The sequence below is a fragment of the Prinia subflava genome, chromosome 5, assembly GCF_021018805.1.
Source record: "Prinia subflava isolate CZ2003 ecotype Zambia chromosome 5, Cam_Psub_1.2, whole genome shotgun sequence".
Taxonomy (NCBI): domain Eukaryota; kingdom Metazoa; phylum Chordata; class Aves; order Passeriformes; family Cisticolidae; genus Prinia; species Prinia subflava.
Genome location: NC_086251.1, coordinates 26,383,961 through 26,389,960, shown reverse-complemented (window position 1 = coordinate 26,389,960; position 6,000 = coordinate 26,383,961). Strand labels below are relative to the sequence as shown.

General features: G+C 47.9%; 1 protein-coding gene across 2 annotated transcripts in view; it reads left to right on the top strand.

Moving 5' to 3' along the window:
* The first annotated feature begins 245 nt into the window (after positions 1-245).
* RPAP1 (RNA polymerase II associated protein 1) overlaps positions 246-6,000 on the top strand; it is a 48,960-nt gene continuing 43,205 nt past the window's right edge. Inside the window, exon 1 of one of the 2 annotated variants that reach the window (XM_063398560.1) lies at positions 246-1,157. The gene's annotated coding sequence lies outside the window, so the exon portion shown is untranslated. The other variant, XM_063398562.1, reaches the window with a different exon arrangement.

Sequence of the window (6,000 nt, the reverse complement as noted above, 5' to 3'; positions counted from 1 at the left end):
ATCTATAAGCACACCAGATGCAACAGCAGTAACTGCTCAAACACCTCTGCCAGAATCGAATGTCTGATCAGAAGGTTAGAACCATGGTCACTTTTGGTTACGTATTACGCCTAATGGGGCATCTTCAATTTGATTCCTACCTCAAGGAGTGCTCAGTGTCCTAAAATAGTGCAGTTGGCAACTTTACCATGTCAGGAACATGGGTGATCATCAGAAGACATAAGGCTGAAGGAGATGTTTGCTGCCCACCATTTTAAAAAACGAAATTTTCATTCCAATTTTTTATAAGTTAATCACAGTCCTGTTTCCTTGACAATATAGTTAAGGCTGTCTGTTGACAGGATGGAGAATTTTTTTTTTTTTGTTTCCATAGATATAAGTGCTTTCAATGACCATAATGGGTAAAACTCGTTCCTGATTGTAATTTTGCTTTAGTATCACAGCTTTCTGAAGGGATAAAACTCCCCAGTGCTTCATTTCTTACAGTGTCAGAGACCTTGCAGTGAGTCCTTCCCGAACAGTGAGCTCACCTGCTCCAGCCCATGCCCCAGCGAGGATCCACGCCTGTTCTCAAGCTCAGGGAATTCATTTCCCAGCTAAAAAGGCTGAAAGTCGGCCAAGCACTAAAATCAATAACCAACATTAAAATCAAAGCTCCTGCAAGTTCCGACAGCTCTCCCAGGAGTTTCTAATAAAACTTGGCACGTACTACAAACAAGCAATCAGTCATGGATAATAAACTACGGCCACGTTCACAGAGCTCTATGTATCTGCTCTCCGAATACAGCCCCGGTCTGGCCCTCCGACAATGACCAGGCACAGCTCCTGCGCTGACCCGGGCACTGCTGAGGGCTGCCGGTGTTTGTGCCCGGGGGAGCCGCCCCGGGCCGCAGAGCGCTCGGCGAGCCCACAGCCCACAGCGGCCCAAGGCGGGCTGTCCCTCCAGGAGCCCCGGGCCGGGCGGAAGCAGCGGGCAGCCGTAACCACAGTGCCGGGAACCAGGGCCGTGATCCACGCGTCAAAAGCCGAAATGAAAATTCAATTAATTCAGCGCAACTCCCCGCGGGCCGGGCGCGCCCGCGGAAGTGACGGCGGCCGGGCGGAAGCGCCGCCCGGGGCGGGCGGAGGTGCCGGGGAGCGGCGCGGTGCCGGCGCAGGTGAGTGGCGGCCCGAGCTGCCCAGAGCAGCGGCCCAGCGTGGCAGCGTGGCCCTCAAAGCTTAAACGCTGCTGCTGGAAAGCATTTGGGAGAGCACTGTGCAGCTCCGTTCCTCTGTAAAGTAAACGCCGTTCGCTGTGACACGCTGGTGCGGCAGTGGTGCTTAGGGTCCGTCGCTGTCATGACTGACCTCCCTGCCCAGGCTCACACTTAAGTTGGTTGATTCAGAGGTGGATCTTGGCCCTCGAAGCAGTCTGTGGCTTTGTGGCCTTCCGTGCTCTTGTGTTTTCTTTTAATCTGAGATCCCTCGTCCCAACCACGCCTGTAAAACTTCCTGCAGGGCTGGTGGGTATTTCAGACAGTGTCCACGGCAGGTCCAGACCATGACAGAACACTTTTTTGTGAGACTTAATATACATAGGATGTACAACAGCAGATGATAGTGTGGCCGTATAAGAGCTTATATGTGGTGCAGTGTAGAAGGGTTCATAGTCCTTGGACAGCATTTCTGGTCCCTTACGTGTGTTCCTAGGACAGTATCTCATGTGTTGCTGTGCGGGCTGGCTGGTGGTCCCTGTGGGCAAGCATTCGGTGTGTGCTGAGCTTTCCAGTAGCCACTTGCAAGGCTGGAGGTAACCAGGCTGCAGGATGCTGGGGTTAGTGCTGGTCCTCAGGAGTTTATTAGTTGTGCTGTGTGTTTTCTCTGAGCTCTGGTGGGTGGGAATGACGACTTCTGAAGGCCAAGGGGGTGTTGCTAATGTGCTGCAATGGCTTCCATGGAACATGGGGAAAGGTGCCCTAAGAAGAAAGCCAAGTGTTTTCCCTGCATTCATTCTGTCTGCAGGTGCCACGTGTATTGAGGCAAAGGCTTTGAGGAAAGGGTTCCTGGAAGAACATCCAAGCTCATTAGCAGTGGCTGCTGAGTTGTTTTCTTGTGCTGACAATTGCCCAGAGAAGCAAAGGCAGTTGGAGGAGGCGCTGTATTGCTTGATGAAGTGTTTTGGTTGGGAGAGACTTGGGCAAGTTTCTGTAGAGGTCTTTGTGGAGGAGGCTTCTTGCAGAGAGCTAAGCAGCACCCTTTGCTTCCAACAGTGTGTTTTGTGTCTGTTGAAGCAGCATCCCCCTCTTTTGGGCTTTGAAGCCTGTGATGACAGGGCAGGGAACACTTGGCTTGGGAAGCGTGTTCCACTCCTTATGGATGTGAAAGAGGGTCCAAGCAAGTGAAGTCTGCCTGTGGGAGCCCCGTTGTGACAGCAAGCTCCATAAATAAACAGCAAGTAGGTGTGTGCTTATGCTAGGAGTACACAAAAAAAGGAGCTGTCTGTGGAGGTTTCAGTTTTTGCTGTGCAGTTGCAAGGGAAGTGGGCTGGAAGGGAGACTTTCTGCATTCTTAGCATCAGTCAGAGCCTCAGTGAGATCCCAGGTGTTTTTGTGCTAGTCCCTGCCCTGACACTAGCTTCCCTTCCATGAAGGTACCATAGCAGGGTGCTCCTTCCTGCCTTCCTGCCCTGAAGTGGCCTTTGGTTGATGGTTTTACACCAATACCTTGCATAAAACCAATAAACAAATGTAAAACATCCTCCCACCGTTTTTTCTCTTAGAACCAAGAGCATCTCACTTAACCAGCCTTAGTTAGGAATGAGATCCCTGAAAGCAGTATAAATGCTCAAAGTGTAGGTCATAAATTCTAGAGGCAGTAACTCTTGTGTCTAAGCATCTTTCCCACAAGGTTTCTCCCCATGTATTTTACAATTAATTATGGTAATAGTATAAGAGAAGCCATGGCTTCAGGGCAGTGGCTGTGCCTGCACAATGGTTAAACTCTGCTTTTGTCTGAGATTGGGGCAGAGATTTACTTCCACACTTTGCATTTTCTCATGTGTTCTGCCTATCCCTATGGCAGATAACTGTAGTTTTAAAAATCCAAGTCTAAGACTTTCCAACTTCTCAGTAAATCATGCCTGAGTCTTGCTGGGTTTTTAAATGTGGAAGAAATCAAATATGCTCAAACTATTTCAACATACCAAGAGTGGGAGGGTGCCAAGTCTGCAGCATTAGTGCTGATCAGTGACTGAAATTAGCGTGAAATGTATTTGCAAGCAGTTTACTTGCTGCCTGGGAGAAGTGGGTTGCTGGTCCCAGCCTCTGGGAATCACAGGTGGGGCTGCAATAGTCACCAATATTTTCCTGCTTGGTAGATGGGAGGTGGAGTAGTTGCCTTCCTGGTGAGTTGTGCACAGAGTAAAAACATCTGTATAAATCTCACCCTTGTTCCTCACCTCCCAGAGTGGCCTGGGCAGCAAATGAAGATGCTTGGAAGTAGCACAGCTTCTGCCAATAAGGGGCCAGTTAAAGAGAACTAAAGGAGGAGGTCGACATCGGGAAGAAAGACATTTTTCACTTGGGAGATCTGAGTGAGAAGGAGAGCAAAGAGAGTCAGGGAGTGCATTGTCCATTCCTATGTGGACAGGCTCTTGCATCCTGCCAGGGATGTTAAGGCGGGATCTGCAGAAGATATCATGCTCTGTAGTGCTGCCTGTGGAGGGAGTTAAAGCAGATGAATACATTCACAATATATCAGTTAGCAGCCCCAATGCCACAACAGTAGGATAAACCCAAACAGAGATAATCACTCACCATGAAAATTTAGGTTTTCAAATTTCAGCAGAAAAAGTGCAACCTCCATGTTCTGAGGTAAAGTTTCTGGGAGTATGGTGGAGGGGAGGAACAGTGTGTGTTCACCCCAAAACCGTGACTCCCCTTGAGCAAATTAAAATTCCTGGACAGAAGAAGGAGCTACAACATGCCCTTGCCCTGTTGGTTATTTGGAGAAAACGGATTCTGGCTTTCTCCGTCATAGCCCACCCTCATCATGATTTAACACACCAGAGGACCATCTGTGACTGGACCTCTGTCTATGCAGAAGTCTTAAAATTGTTAATGTTTGAGGCTGGGTTATATCATGTTTTAGGACCAATGCATCCAACAGATCCACTTCATATCGAACGAGGCTTTGCAATTCATGGATTATCAATGCATATGTGGCACTGGGGACCTGAGGGTCCAACTTTCCCTGTCAGGTTTTATTTGCACAGCTGTAAAGATGCGAAAACCCTTTATTGAGTTTGGTAGAAGTGCCTCTGTGGCTAGTCTAGCTCTACAGGGACCTGAGAAAGTCATATGTCAAGAACCAATTATTCTAGTGGGACCTTTCAAGGTCTTGAAGCCCATACTGGCCAGAGGCCCACCCGGTGAAAGAAAGCAGTAAGAAGTTGGTATGAACAGTTACATCACTGCCATGTGCCTCAGATAGAGGAGGGAGCACCGAGATTGCTCCAAATACAGGAATTGCCTGGCAGTCTACTGGACCAGGAGCCTCCCTTCTTGTATAAAACCTACCCCTCAAGTTAAGCCCCACCTGAAAAATGTGTGGTTCATGAAGCATCCTCCAAAAGAGAGGGAAATACAATGTTCCTGTGTGTTGATTCAGGGGACAGAATTGTGACAAGGGGAGAAGAGGGTGCCCAGATGGGAGAATTGGTAGCCAGGGTGATTGTTAGAGACTGACACTAAAGAACCAGTATTTATTTATACAAACCCCTATGCTTTTTTTAGGGATGCACCCATTAGCTCCCATTTTGCCAACAAAACCAGTGGGCTATCTGTTGAGTTGCTAGTATGGCAGTGAGAGAAATGGGAAGATATCCTAAACTTGTTAAGCAAAAGTATTTCTTGGTGGGATGGAATCCTGCCCACCAGAAGAAGGATAATCTGGCTCACCTGTTGAATAATCAGGTAGATTCACTAACTCATGTGGCAGATATGGCAGAAAAGGGAGAAGAAAAATGGAAGCATCTGCTGAGTGGTTATATGTCAAGGGAGACTATTCAGGATTTGAGGATCTTTTCAAGGGAGGTAGTAACACAGGGTGGCCTGTCACTTGGGAGCTGTGTCACATCAGTCTGTGGCCAGTGTTGTACAGGGCTAGAAATGCAACACTCCTTTCTGGAGGCATCCCTTCACTAACAATACAGAAAAGGCCTCTGGGAGACCTGGCAGGTTGGCTATGTAGGACATTTCATGATGTCAGGGTGGAAGTCATGGAAGTCATGTCAGAGTTCACTCGGGCTGAGGCAGTAGCAAAAGCAGGAGGGCACAGCACTGTAAAGGGACCGAAGCTGTGGTTCGGTTTTGCCATGGCCCCAATCCCTCCAATCCAACAGTAGTCACTTTACTGCTGGGGTGGTTCAAGAGTGGGCACAGGATGAAGGAATCAGGTGGATCTTTCACATTCCATACTACCCCCAGGCAGATGAGGTTGTTGAATGCCCCAATGGACTCTCGAAGAGGAACCTGAAACCTCATGAACCTGAACGGGCAAGGGGGTGTCAAATGGGGTACACAAGAGTCAGTAGCTGCTGGGGAGTTAATGCTCATAACTCACAGCCTTTTGTCTTCAATCCCCACTGCTGCTCTCTGGAACAAAAGCTGAAGACCCTGCAAGTCCTCTCTATTACTCAGGACAATTGGTTTTGGCAGAATTACCAAGAGTGGGATTGCTACCCCTAACCTTAAAAAAACCACTTAACTTTTGTGCCAGGTGGTGGATTGTTCCCTCCTTTTAATCATGTTCTGTTTTTATGCATGTATATGTTTTACAGATTATCTGAAAGCCACTGCTGGACCTATGCTTTCAACTGTTGAATGGACGGAACATTTTGTGTGTTTTTTAGTTTGATTTTGCTAAGCTTATTTTGCCTTTTTACTAGAAAAAAATGGTGTGGGAAAAGTTTTTACTCTTATGTTATGGATGTATGATTTTGTCTCAAGCGACTGAGAATCA